At 37.8% G+C, this 15674-nt stretch overlaps 1 long non-coding RNA gene across 1 annotated transcript in view; it reads right to left on the reverse strand.

Moving 5' to 3' along the window:
• Positions 1-1065: 1065 nt before the first annotated feature.
• LOC145258360 (uncharacterized) overlaps positions 1066-15674 on the reverse strand; it is a 36481-nt gene continuing 21872 nt past the window's right edge. The window contains exon 2 of the long non-coding RNA XR_013864098.1: positions 1066-4673. This is a non-coding gene — a long non-coding RNA (uncharacterized LOC145258360). The remainder of the gene's footprint in view (positions 4674-15674) is intronic.

Raw genomic sequence — 15674 nt, forward strand, 5'->3', positions numbered from 1 at the left:
ATTCTCCCAGAAATCAATGATGCCCAGAAGTATCTTCCAGAAAAGGGGCTGCAAAAAAAGTTTTGTCGGGCTGATGGCGTTGAGAGATTGCCTTCTTCAGAATAGAGAAAAGATGGTGGACACTTCAATAGACGAGTCCAAAAAACTCTACTCTAAAATGGGTATAAGCATGGAGTATCGTATCCACAAAAAGAAACGAATGGGTGGTGAACGATTGACTGATGCAGCACTGGGGTTTGGTACTGAATCGAGACAGGTAATGCTGTCTATCATAGACAGGTTGACTGAAGAAATATCTTGCAGATTTCAACAAGTTAACAATCTTGCAAGTAAATACACTTTTCTTATACCGTCATATCTGCTTGATGATAATTATGATTGTCAGCTTGGTGAAGTTAATGAAGATATAGAAAAAGATAAATTCTTTGCCAAAAAAGGAAGAGATTACAGTATTTTGCGAAAGCTTGAACTATTGAACTTTATACATAGATACCACCTTGGAAATTCCATCCCTAATATTGTGATCTTGCTGCGCATTGTCTTTACATGAGCTATTAGTGTTGCCAGCTGTGAGCGCTCTTTCTCGAAACTGAAACTCATAAGAAACTACTTTCAATCAAAAATGAGCCAGACAAGGCTTGGCAATCCTCTCCATAGAGAAGGACCTTGTCGATAGAGTGAATTTTGATAGAATTATTGATAACTTTGCTGAAAAAACATGAAAAGTATGTTTGTAAATTTTCAACCGACTTGATGCCTTGCGATATTACTTTTACAAAAATAAATTTATAACCTTATTTTCAATTCATAAATACAGGCTTTAAAAAAATGTTAAATTATTTTTATAAAGGACTGAAACATTATAAGCAACAACAAATTAAACCGAGCGATTGCACGCACAGATTTCAAAAAGCACGAATGCAAGATGTTATTTTTCTCTTTGGGAGGCTCTACCTCTTAATAATAACATTATGAAGAAAAAGAAAACAAAACTACATCGGACTATCCTCTCCTTGATACAGCCATGTTTTTTGTAAAAATTCGGAAATAACAACAATAAAAAGGTAAATAAAAATGATTTTATCCTTTCTCAACCTTTTCATGTTTTCAAATGTTCTCATTTACATTTATAAATTCAAATTTCAAATACTCTCATTTAAATTTTAAAAAAATGTTTTTTAAAATGTGTGACTTTCCCTTTTTTAAATTTTGCGCTTAAACCAAGCGATTACACACAAGGATGTCAAAAAGCCCCAATACAAGACGTTTTTTCTCATTGAGAGCCTTGACCTCTTAATGATAACATTATGAAGAAAAAGAAAAGAAAACTACATCAGACTATCCTCTCTTTGATTCAGCCATTTTTTTTGTGAAAATTCGGACTTTAACAACAATAAAAAAGTAAATTAAAATGATTTTATCATTTCATAACATTTTCAGGCGTCCAAATGTTCTCCTTTAAATTTATTATTATATTTGTTTGTGTAGCCAATTAATTTTATTTAACATGTTTTTATAAGTTGAATTATACGTTTTTGTTTTGAAACAATATTTGGTTTCTTCTGTTTCATATTAACGTTTACATAATTCCTTTCAGATTAATGTTTACATACTTATTATTATTTAAATTATTGAAAAGAAATTATTAAATTAAAATAAAAAAAAGGTGAATTGTGTAAACATTAATCTGAAGGAAATTGTGTAAACATTAGTTCAATGAAAATAAATATTTTGAGGACTTTTTTGAATTTTGAAGGTTTTAACAGGTTGTTATATGCCAGCAGTATGCGGGGGGGGATAGATAATTATATGCCAGCAGGAGGGGGGCAAAACAGGTAACTATATGCCAGTGGCGAGGGCAAAACATGTAATTATATGTCAGTGGGGGGGGAGACAAATCATTATATGCCAGGGGGGGGGGTCAAATTTTCCGACGGTCTCTGGCGGCAAAAACTGATGATATGCCACTGGATTCCAGGACACGAGTTTATCAAGTCTAGTGAAGTATCCAGCTTTGTGCTGTTACTTGAGGTAACATCACTTGGAGAAGGTGTACCATTCCTCGTAAAAGCTAATGTAAATTAGCCATAGTGAGGAGATCTTATTTGGGCTACGAATACAAAATGTGATTTTGATTATTTGGTCGGAGTTTACTTTTAGAGAAAAGTATCCTCATGCCAAGTTGTTCTGGCAAACCCCTATACAGAGAGACCTTAGACACTCGAGGAGTGTGAGTTCTCACATTGTCTCACTAATATTGTTATTTTGTGATCTTTACTGACTACAATGAATATTCTTTCATCAAATGGAAATCTCACATTATTGAGCAATTAAAATGAAGCATCCTTGTCTATATACTGATACTAAAGCTCCTTCAGAAATTTTTCTGCTCTTTTATGTTGTTTCCATCCTTGTTTTCTTATGTCTACCTCTGTGTATTTCTTCCTTTTCTTTTTTACAATCTGAGTGGCTGATTCATCATTAATTTCAGCAGTATTTTCCAGTGTGACACCCTATATTTTCCAGCAAGTTTTATGATTGAAGTTAGTCGGAGTGGATGTTCATGGTGGTCACTCACCATTTCCACTGTCGTATCCATTGAACCTTAGATGTAATGTAAAAAAATGTAACATGCTGCAACAGCCGAGATTGAACTTACTACACTAGTTTGTAGTCTAATTCAAAGCTTGTCCGTAGCTGAATACTTGATGCTTTGCTAGGGCTATCAAGCATATTTTTTATTGTGACGCCATCACTAGATGAGTTGCCTACTATGGCTTAAGAGAGGCCCATCTACCCTTGAGAGGAGGATAGACAACACCAGTTTCCCAACCTGATATTTTACCTTCCAATACATACAATGCCTTGCTTTCCAAAATGGTCACCCATCTGGTACTCGCTAGAAGTAACGTTGTTTAACTTGCGTGATCTGGTGAGAACAAATATGTCAAGATGATTGCGCCATATATGGTGGCTCGATATGCATGGTTTATTTTAGTGAAGCACAGATCTATTCTTTTTATGATAAGTATATCCTATTGATAGGTTGGTTTTGGGATATTATTTTATGTGAAGTTAGAAGTTTCCTGGTTTTTGTATCTAGCTTATTGATGTTACATTGAATCCAGTCAATAATCCTGAAACCATAGCAGATAACAAGTCTTCAATAAAGCCGGCATTGAACTGAAGACATCCAGGTTTTGTCCTTTGCCATCATTTTATTGTGCATTTAGTACATTTGTCAAAACCAAACTCTCTTTTTTTATATTTTACTTAAGTTAGTTTTAAAAGACCATGGGGCTCCCTCTTGGGGCAAAAACTTGATTCGGTAATCATTTAAATTTATATCCTATAGGGCTCTTTAAAGAACGGATGATATTATCCTTATGGCTGCTAACTGTATTTCATTACAGCTTGGTCTTCCAGTGATTACTTCCAAGTATTTCTGAAGAACCTGTATAATGTTTATTTCTTTCATAGACCATGTCGTTTCTAGATCATATTTTAGGTCCTGATATTTTGTTATCTTTTCCCGTTCAGCTCTATTAAGGCCAAAGTCATTTGGGACTGTGACATCGATAATGAGTGCAGTTTTTTTAGCAATGTCACAGCAGTGTGAGTTCTCATATGCGTCACAAAATCTAACTTTTGAGAACAAGACTATCCACACACTTCACAATAATGTGTCTATTTCTTTTTCCCATTGTGAGTTCTCATATGTATCAGTAAACTTGGTTTGTGAGAAAAGGAATATCCACAAACTTCACAAGAATATGGCTTTTCCCCAGTGTGAGTTCTTATATGTATCACTAAATCTGATCTTCGATAACAGGAATATCCACACACTTCACAAGAATGTAGCTTTTCCCCAGTGTGAATTCTCATATGCGTAAGTAAATTTGCTTTTTGAGAACAGGAGTATCCACACACTTCACAAGAATGTGGCTTTTCTCCAGTGTGTGTTCTTATATGTCTCATTAACTTTGATTTGTCAGAACCGGAATATCCACACACATTACAAGAATGCGGCTTTTCTCCAGTATGAGTTCTCATATGTCTCACTAACTTTGATTTTTGATGACAGGAATATCCACACACTTCACAAGAATGTTGCTCTTCTCCAGTGTGAATTCTTCTAATATGTCTCACTAAACTAGATTTATCAGAACAAGAATATTCACAAAATTCACAAGAATGTGGCTTTTCCCCAGTGTGAGTTCTCACATGTCTCACTAAATCTGATTTATGAGAAGAAGAATATCCACACACTTCACAAGAATGTGGCTTTTCCTCAGTGTGCATGCTCATGTTTCACTAAATTTGATTTATTAGAAAGGGAATATGTACACACTTCATAAGAATCTGGATTTTCCTCACTCTTTACTTGCATTTTTAGTACATGTTGTCATAAAATATACTACTTTATTCTCACTTTTATATTCTTATTTCACACGTTTTGAAACAAATATAATTTCATGCAAACAAAAACCCAACTCTATTCTACAAGAATATATTTTGTGGTGTTCATTCTCTAAAAGATATTTCATATATACTCTTCGAGATATTTCTAACTGCTATGGTTTCTTGTATTATATAAAATAGTGACTATTCAAAATCCACATACTTTTGGTAATTTCCACTAAATTTCAATAAATTGGTTCAATCAGGAACACCTGTAAAAAAATAAACGAAATTCAATATTTTCAGTGTTTGCATTCATATATTTGTATTCTGTTTATAGTTGTCAATATGATTACATTAAATGAATCCTAAAAATTATATGAAAAATAACCAAATATTCTCAAATAGTGCAAAACTGTTACATGATAAGGGCTGTTCCCTTTTCATGTAAGTATAAAAATAGATTTAGTTAAATGTAAAAATGAAATAGAATAGACGAAATTCGAACCTCGTAATTTAGGTTTAGAAATAGATTGCGAGAGAGAATTAGAAAATGGAATGTAAAAACAAACAATTGTTTAGCTTAGAGATAAAATAGTTTTAAGAAAAAGAATGTGCATTTGTCAATTCTGTTATGAAATTGAATGAGGAATGCAACTATAGGATAATTTAATAAACATGTTTTTAACATATTGGAAATATAGGTTACTGGAAATATAGGTTAAAATTCCTTTTGTAAACAAAGGAAAATGTATTGGACACGCATTTCCAGAACACGTGAAAGAACACACATGTTTTAACATGTGTATGACGTCATGGAAAATGGGAAGTTCTCGATATAGTTAGAAACTTTAGAGTTAAGATAGAGACTCTGAGGACGACAGACGACAGTCTGGAGTCGAGAGATGGACAGTCGAACGTCTGGAAGCGAGACGGTCACCTTTGAAACATAGAATGTAAAACTTTGAATTCCTGACTAAGAAAAACACCGACCGGTCAAAGAAGAAATAAACCCATCATGTGTTTTTATAAACGTCATCTTTGTGTTGTAATTCTAACAAAAGGTAAAGTGAAATTGTCATTATATGTCTTATATATCCTGTGTTTTAAAATGTCTTTACATACACAATGTCTCTACATCTCATATCTACAATGTGAACACTAAGACTGTCTCAGCACTGTCTCCTCACTCAAAGAGCTTCTACACTTCTAAGTATGAACATTTTATGTATATGAATCTCTTCATAACACGAACACAGAACGCAACATCACTCTTAATAAGACTCTCTTAGACTCTAAGACCCACCTTTAATAAGACTTCATAACAACGAACCAATAACACCAACAATAAGAATAATAAGAATAATAACAAAAAGAATAATCATAATAATAATAATGAAATATATACAACAAATACAATTTGGAGCCGTAAGCGACCAGACCACCCAGCATGGGTGGGTTAAAAAAAAAAAAAAAAAGAACTTCGGTTACCACGGAAAAATAAAAAAAAAGAAACACAACGTTTTAAAAGGGTCGAAAATAATTAAAAAAAAAAAAAAATAAATAATACCACGGAAAAATACATTACACGATCACAGAAATGCGAACAAAAAGAAAAAAAAAATTTGAACACACACGCACACAGAAATATAAAGTTTACAAGAAAATATTAAAAAAAAGAAAAAAAAAGGCCGATATGCCGTAATGAATGATAAAAGAGATACGGTCAGTTCAAAAAACAACCCACGAATATTTCATTCATAAATAAAATAAAAACAAGAGAAAAATTGTTGAATTCGGATAATATGGTTTGAAATATACGGCCGCACACAAATAGAAAATATGACAGTGTCATTCATAAGAATGTGTGTTAATGTCTGAATTGTTCAGAGTTAAATTGTCAATCAAAATAAATAACAATTTAGTGTCAAAAGTCGAAAGAATATTTTCGGCTTTTTAGTGTGTTTTAATTGTTCTGGTCTTTGAAAAAGAGACAATTTTTTTGTTTTGTGTTAACGGACTTTTGAAATGTATAATGTAACGAATTTTTATTATTATTTTTTTTGTTGTTTTCTTGAAAAATATTTAAATGTATTAAGGTATTTCCTTTTGAAAATGTATTGATATTTTGAAAAAAAAAAACTGTTTAGAGGGTAAAGTAGATTACCCGGTACGGCGAGCAGCGAGTAACTAAGTTGTGCCAACCGTTCACCAGTAAGTCATTAACAGAAGTGGTACTAGTCAGAGACACAATTCTTTTATAACAGAAGAATTGTGCCTCCCCCTACTCCTCCAAGTCTATAAGAGACTCGTCCTCTCAACCACTCAGATTAGAATTCTGCCCTCGAGGCCGGCGCCACCAAGTAAGCAATCTTCTTTTTTTATTTTTATTTTCTCACACACTCCCGACAAAAACGAGAAAAAAAACAAAAGGTAGAAGAGAGAAAAGAAAAAGAAAAAAATTAACATCAAAATGACAGACCACCAAAATACTTAATCAAAAAACAACTGTTAGTACAATATAGCAGTAGTTGATCAGTCCAGATATCAATCAAGCAGGCAGCAGTCTAGGTCTACCCCGTCGTTTTTTCAGGGGCACGCATTCTGGGCAATACCACTTTTGCCTGTTGGGAGGTTCTGAGTCGATACCAACACATCAGAAATGGTACCAATCGTTGCACGAGTCACACCCGATCATATTCTGATTCTGCTGCAGAGAGCTGCACAGGGGACACAACCAGACCTGCTCCTCAACACTAGGGGGTGAACCCAACGTCTCCCCTCCCTCCGCAACAGGAGGTCCTTCAGGAGTCCTAGAAAGCTCTAAGGGGTACAGATGTTTCAGGGAATGTACTTCCTCCAAGCCCTCCCCTTTTTGAACACGTGCTGCTCTAACGACACCATCATGGCCTGGAATCAGTTCAGTAATAGTTCCTAAGACCCAAAACGGTCTAGGTTTCAAAGAGCTCTTAATCAGCACAACATCATCCTTCTGGAGGCGGGTTCTTGTACTGAGTCGGGATCGACCAGGAATCTTCCTTCCAAGCTCTAGCAGGTACTCCTCATACCATAGTTTGTGGAAATCTGTCAGACATTGGTCCCTAAGTTCCAAGGTTTGAATTAGCCTCTCCCTGCTGGGAGGCAACAAGGTTGTTCTATCCTCTCTATCCAGTCGTATCAATAGCCCGGGGCTCTGATTGGGCTTAAGGAACATATTGGAGGTAATTGGAGTAGCATTTTTGTCGGCTGACACCTGGTAATTAAGAGGCCGGTTATTAACAGACCTCTGAATATCCGATAACACTGTCAGAAGGGTAAAGTAATCCAATCTACCCCTGCCAAGAATCTTAAATAGGCAGTTCTTCATGGTCTTGATACATCACTCCCATGTTCCTCCATACCAAGGAGAGAACAAGGGAATGGTTTTGAGTTTTAACTTACAAGGACCGTATTTTCTTTGATAGTCCGTAAAAAGAGAGAGACGGTCGAAAATCTTTCCACTTCCTATAAACGTTTTCGCATTGTCACTATAAAGGGTTTCGGGAACGCCATATCGGTTAGTAAATCGAACCAGTGCCTGGAAGAAAGAGGGTACGCTCATGTCGGGAACTACTTCAATGTGTATTGCTCTGATATTCAAGCAAGTGAACAGGAGCAAATACATTTTCGTATCTCGTTTCCCGTCACTCACCCAAAGATGGCCAGTAAAATCAATCCCAGTGTGTTGATAGGGGACTCTGAAATCGGTACGGTGCGACGGCAGGGCAGCAGCAGCATTCGGCGTCACTGGCGTTGAATTATAACGTTTACATCTGGCACAAACAGCTAGTACCTTATTCACAGCTTGTCGACCCTGCGGGACCCAATAACCGCTTCGCCTCAACTCCGCTAGAGTTGACCCAGTTCCAAGGTGGCAACACCTTTCATGACAATCCAAAATGGTTAGTCTGGTAACAGGATGATGTTTCCCTATCAGAATGGGGTTTTTAACTTCATAACCAAAGTGGGAAGATTGGTTGATTCTTCCCCGAGATCGAATCAAACCGTCAGGGTCCAGAAAAAGATCCAGAGCACGAACCCTAACTGGCATGGGTTTACCACTCGGCTCCTTTAGGTACTCCACTTCCATGGGAAATTCTTGCCGTTGCACTGTCTTCATAAGGTAGATCGCTGCCTTAGAGTTGTAGTCCCATTGTCGATTAAATCGGATGGCTAGGAACTTAAACACCAAGGCAGTAACAGTCAGTAAACCAGAGAATGAGGAAAACCTCTGAAAAGGTATGGCGGAAGTGTACTCTTGATCATGGATCAAAGAACAATTCGCTGAACTGTGGGTCATTCGCTGGCATACTTCACTCAAACAGGGCATATCCTGTCCTGGCCATTGAGATATTCCTTCGCATAGCCAGGAAGGGCCTGAACACCAAAATTCCATCTTAGATTGGAACTTTCTCAATGTTAATCCTCTTGTTAACAAATCCGCCGGGTTGAGTGTACTATCAACATATCTGAAGAGAGTCTTCAAGCCATAGCGAGACTCCAACTCCACTTTCATCTGCAGAATGTCTTTAAGTCTATTTTTTGCAAAAACATTTTTGCTAGCCATGTTTTGAGATAAAATCCAGGACAAGACCACCTGTGCATCCGTGGCTATACACAAATTCTCGGGGACAAATCCTTCATAATTGTCCAGGATTGTGGGGAGACACTTGAAGGCGAGGAAAACGGCCATTAGTTCCAACACAGGCAAAGTCTTGTCCTTCATAGGTGCCACCTTAGTTTTCGCAAATAATAAGGATGACTGACAATTTTGCACGATATACACGGCAAACCCATATGCTTCCTTGGATACGTCGCAAAACAGGTACATATCTCCAGGCAGCCCAGCCATAAGCACCTTGCGCAAAAAACGGAAGTCACAATCCTGAAAGGTCCCTGGCTAGTTCTCTCCAATCGCTCAAGATTGCCGGCTGGAGTGGATCATCCCAATCTGCACCATTCTTCCACATGGACCTGATTAGCACTCTACTGCGGATAGTAACCGGGAGACATAGGGACAATGGATCGAAGACCTTAGCTGACTCGGAAAGAACACCTCTCTTAGTTGTCACGTTAGGATTGCACTTTACCGGAGCGACGTACAACTCCTCCGAATGTGGGGAGTATCGGTAGCCCAGTACTCTCTCCCATTCCTCTTCATGGATACTTAGAGTACCATCCTCCTTCATCCTAGTGCGGAGCGCCTGACTGTTTGAGTTGCATGACTGGATAACAAAGCCCCCTTCCAGCAAACGCTCTCTAACAAGAGAATACAATGTAGTAAGCTCACTTGCGTCTGCCACGGATGCCACAAGGTTATCCACATAAAACCGATCCTCCATCATTCTGCGGCAAGCATCCTGAGGGTATTTTGCCGCATGCAATTTTAAGATGCACCCCAACACAAATGGGCTTGAGGTAAATCCGAATATCAAGGTGGTATAGCGGAAGCAGCGCAAACAATCTCCTTGCTTAAGAAAAAAGCAAAACCGGTTCCTATCCGCCTCCAGCTTAAGCCGAATCATTAGGAATGCTCGGCGAATGTCTGCTAGGAGCACATAATTGTTGGCTCTAAAGGCCAACAACAACTTTAAGATGTCCCCTGTTAAGTTAACGCCAGAATATACTGCTTCGTTCAGCAATAATCCATCTCCTGTCTTCAAACTACAGTTGAACACTGGTCTGATCCTGGTAGTTGCCATAGGGTCCGACTTGAAAACTGGTCTATGTGGTATCCACACATATTTGTCGAACTCCTGAGGGGAGAGAAAAATCTCTTCAATTATACCGTCCTCCTGTTGCTGACGAAACACCTCCAAATATTCATCATATATTTTTCTTTTAGTCAAGTTTGCTGCCACCCGGTCTAGAACATGCAAGGAAGTTGCATGATTAGAGGGGACTCTGGCTAATCTATCGTGATGCCAGGGGAGCTCCATATAATAGCTTCCATCCCGAAGCTCTACAGTTTCCTCAAATCGCTTCATCTGCACTTTATCGTAATCAGAAAAGTCCTCCTGACTGGGAAGCCCCAGAGATTCCAACGTAAACATTTGTTCTAGTCCTCTTTGCACCATACTGTCAGGAAAGCACTCCGCCATGGGATCCAGGTATGTTGATTGTGTTTCAAGGACAAAGCATAAATGTGATACATTGTAGAGTTGAAGAAAATGAAGGGAGGAAGCGCCCACGTGTCTGCGGGTCATGCCTTACCTTGGAACATGGGGGTGTCTTTCTAGGATCGACGTCAGTGTGATCGGATCGATGAACTGCTGCAGCTTTAAGAGTACTTTAGTGTGTGCGATTTTTTTGGGACTTGCTCGTCTGCTGACTTTACAGGACTTTCTTTTCTGCTGATTCTACAGGACTTGCCCTTCTGCAGAACTTGGAACAAAACTTCAAGCCTTTTCTTTCTTTTCACACGTAGTCGCCTAAAAAGGTAGAATCTGACTTACTTGTGAAACGGCTTTATGCATCGACCTGGGGGGTATGTTCCATCACCGAATTAAACGAGAGGTGAGTAACCTCAGAGAGGGGCTTATCTTCCAAGAAAAAAGAGTCCACTGCTCCGAACGGGACCAATCCAGGCTGGGTTGCAAAGGCCCATCCATTCAAACACGGGATCAGCTTCAATGAGTCCAGGTGTTCAATCAGGTCTAACCCAATTATTCCCTTGATCGGTATTAAATCCCTTCCGGTCTCAAACTGGCTGGCCAAAGCATATTTTGCATCCTGAAAGACAAGCAATAGAGATTCCAGGTTGGCCACTTGAACCGACAAGTCCATACCATCAGCTACCAAGACAGGAGATGTCACAGTCCTTCCAGAACCCAAGTCAACTCCCAGGACTACCTCTGTGAACCCATGCTGACACTCACCTAGAAAGGTAGACAATCTCAGCTGACAATTGACACCAAGGGTTTCGATTGGGCACAAAGTTCTCAGTACATCTGCCGCCAGATATATCCGCCCACTACCCGTGTCCAGTAGGCAATTCACTGACACTGTCTTTGGTCCACAAGAGAATGTAACTGAGAGAATGGGTGGCAACGTGCGGGAATATCCGGTTGAAGTTGCATTGTTCACATCCACATGAAAAGAAGGAGTAATAGTGTTCCCCTTACCAAACTTTTGAGACGTATTCTGTCTTACTGTTGATGTAAATGCAGTGGAGGCACCGCCCTTAATCTGCAATCTCTTTATTGCTTCTCCAGTTAGTCTCAATATGGAGGACAAAGGCAACACCTGTCTATCTGTTAGCGCTATTATCTCCCCTTTCAATTCGAGAGGAAATTTCCTAAATAGAATCTTAGCCATCAGTCTGGCTCCGCCAGAATCGTCCACAGAAAAGTCACACGAAAAGGAATTCCCCAGCTCTTCCAACAGCGATGCCGTCCTGGAAACGAAGTCCCCCAGCTCAAAAAGGGCTCCACCTTTCTTCGGTACATAGTCCAGAATATCCTGGAATATTTGGTCAATGATTTCATCCAGGTCCAGATACTCCCTCTTCAGTATAGCCATGGCTTGCTGGTAATTGGTGTCAGTGCAACTCAGGTGATTTACCAGCCTCAAGGCTCTGTCTGAGAGTGAACACTTCAAGAAGTTGAACCTGTCGGCATCATTGGCCATGCTGATCACGCAGTTCTCAAACCTAGTCAAGAAGTTTCTGAAACTCATGCGGTCGGACTCCATTTCCTGTCCGCTAAATGTAGGTCCTGTGATCTGTATACGTGGGGGTTTAACAATGAAGGAAGAACCTCTCCCGGTAGTTGCAGAAGCCCTTGAGAACTCAAAGGCAGATTCCGAGTAAGGGCTGGGCTCTGGCTGTCGGTATGCTTGATCCAAATCGCCCAAGTCTTCATAATAATCCTTCAGTTGAGGCAGCCAAGCACCCTCAATCTCGGCAGGTGTACTCTCATCAAAGGAGCCTAACTCCAGCTGTGTGATACAAGTCTCTAACTCGACAATGAATTGTCGAATCTCCATCCTTAAGAATGAGTATGCCGATGGCCTAACTCCATCACGACACATCCTCAGTCGTCCCTGAATCTTCTGAGTCAATGACTCCCTTCTGCGTAGGAGCTGCTCTTTCGTGATGTTCATGACAGTAGTTAACCAACGAAAGAGTAAGCAGCAAATCCTTTGCAAGATGTGAAAAAAAAAACTGTTTAGAGGGTAAAGTAGATTACCCGGTGATAGCGTAAGCTCCGAGGGGTTGCAAAGGATGCCCTATGCAACCCCCCGTACTGGGTCGAGTAACAAGTATTGTAGTACAGCGAGTAGCGAGTAACTAAGTTGTGCCAACCGTTCACCAGTAAGTCATTAACAGAACTGGTACTAGTCAGAGACACAATTCTTTTATAACAGAAGAATTGTGCCCCCCCTACTCCTCCAAGTCTATAAGAGACTCGTCCTCTCAATCACTCAGATTAGAATTCCGCCCTCGAGGCCGGCGCCACCAAGTAAGCAATCTTTTTTTTTATTTTTATTTTTATTTTCTCACAATATTGAACAATATTGTAAATTTGTACTTAATGTAAATGTTATTATTTTCACAGCAGGAATTCAAAGTCATTAGTAAATATACATTAGATTTAAACAGTCTAGGAGAAAATAAAACTAGTTAAGACGTATCATTGGCTTACAGATTCAGTTAGAATTTTAGAAGGGGGACAAAAATTAAAATTATGTAAACGGGTATTTGGAGAGTTTTTAGATGTGATAAGCCGTAAGAAAGATGTTTTTTTTAGCATTTGTTTTTTTTAGAGAGATCTTATCAATTTTTTTCCAAGAAAAGTGACTTGGTAGGGATTGATAAGCACAAGATGTGCCCCTATACGAAAAATTTGGGAACCTGTGTTAATTAAGTGCTTAAAATAAGCTGGTCGCACGTAACGACTCCAAGCAAGTGGTAAGACTTGGCTTACTTAAACAGGCGTTGGAAAGAATACGAAAATTCTTAAGGGGACCAGTAAACCGATGATAGGTAGTACCGAGGCAATCACATATAGCTTAATGAGGTGAGAGACAGGCAAAAATATACCATAGATTACGTAAGAAAGATATAACCTTGTTTTTTTTTTTTTTAGAGAGGCATAAATGTGGGATATATCTGCTGGATCTTGGAAGCTCTGGTGAGAGAAAAGAAAAATCACAAAAAATCGGGCTATTAGATAGAATTTAGTGCGCAATTAAGGTGTTGTGGCGCAAAAGGTGTTAGTTAGTTAGGGCTGATATTTTCTAGGTCTTCATCAAATTCCAAGAGTCCAAGCAAGGAAATCCAAGCGAATCAGTGTGAAAAAAAGGTATATCTTAAACTTCAGAAGCCAACCAGAAAGATTTAAGTAAATGAGCTTTGAGTATGTCCCAAAAAGATAAGTTACAAAACGAAAACAAAGCTCAAATTAATAGAAGAACCATACGGAAGAAAGAATCAAGGGCACAATTATATGAAGAGTCGTCGATTTTGTAAAGAGGTAAAATTAGACCTTAGTTTACGGCATAAGGGTGGCTGGAAGAAGCAGCTGACGTGAGTTATAGGAGGTACTAACCTACACCCAAAAGAGATATGCCAGGGAGATCAGATAAAGAGTCTGGTATAAAAAAAAATTAAATTATGAAGTCAGTTGAAAAAAGGGCTGACTTGGAAAAAAAGTTTCGGTTATGTTTTATGGTGTCTGATCTTTCTTAGCCAAGTGTTTATATAGAAAGAAAATGTACTAAAATTAAAAAAACGTGCGTGCATTTTTTTTGGAAAAATGAGAGAAAGGGATGTTACATGATAAGGGCTGTTCCCTTTCATGTAAGTATAAAAATAGATTTAGTTAAATGTAAAAATGAAATAGAATAGACGAAATTCGAACCTCGTAATTTAGGTTTAGAAATAGATTGCGAGAGAGAATTAGAAAATGGAATGTAAAAACAAACAATTGTTTAGCTTAGAGATAAAATAGTTTTAAGAAAAAGAATGTGCATTTGTCAATTCTGTTATGAAATTGAATGAGGAATGCAACTATAGGATAATTTAATAAACATGTTTTTAACATATTGGAAATATAGGTTACTGGAAATATAGGTTAAAATTCCTTTTGTAAACAAAGGAAAATGTATTGGACACGCATTTCCAGAACACGTGAAAGAACACACATGTTTTAACATGTGTATGACGTCATGGAAAATGGGAAGTTCTCGATATAGTTAGAAACTTTAGAGTTAAGATAGAGACTCTGAGGACGACAGACGACAGTCTGGAGTCGAGAGATGGACAGTCGAACGTCTGGAAGCGAGACGGTCACCTTTGAAACATAGAATGTAAAACTTTGAATTCCTGACTAAGAAAAACACCGACCGGTCAAAGAAGAAATAAACCCATCATGTGTTTTTATAAACGTCATCTTTGTGTTGTAATTCTAACAAAAGGTAAAGTGAAATTGTTATTATATGTCTTATATATCCTGTGTTTTAAAATGTCTTTACATACACAATGTCTCTACATCTCATATCTACAATGTGAACACTAAGACTGTCTCAACACTATCTCCTCACTCAAAGAGCTTCTACACTTCTAAGTATGAACATTTTATGTATGTGAATCTCTTCATAACACGAACACAGAACGCAACATCACTCTTAATAAGACTCTCTAAGACTCTAAGAATCACTTATAATAAGACTCCTATATATAACAACACAAATTGATATAGCTGTTTCTTAGGATATAGTTTCGACAAAATTTTGCCTAGCATTTATTTGATTTTCATCATGGTGAAAAAAGAAATAGTGACATATATATGCATCTTAATATTATGTTAAACATTTATATAAAAATAGAAAACTTCAATACGTTCATCAAAAAAGGTTTTACTGCATGTAATTGATTCTGCCTTAATCGAGCACACACAGTTATATATCGCCAACAGAAGAATATTAAAAAAAATTATTAAAAATATCGAAATTTTCTGAAAGGGTTCATTTTTTGCCCAAAATGTCACTAGTATGTTTGGAAAAGCTATTGTAATATTCTATACTTTAACTTTTTTTATGCAATTTTACACCTGTTGTTTTTCTCTCATATATTTCGCAGTTTGTAAATCCTATTGTTAAGATCTTAGGCTTGTTTGAAGAAATATATCAATTAACTCACAATTGACGTGAATATAAAATTATTATCAGTGTGATTAATGTTTATCTCATACTATCAGTGTAAACAAATTTTTAATTCACTAATTATCAAA

This window comes from Euprymna scolopes, chromosome 33 (genome assembly GCF_053919585.1).
Source record: "Euprymna scolopes isolate OS-2025 chromosome 33, ASM5391958v1, whole genome shotgun sequence".
Classification (NCBI taxonomy): Eukaryota; Metazoa; Mollusca; class Cephalopoda; order Sepiida; family Sepiolidae; genus Euprymna; species Euprymna scolopes.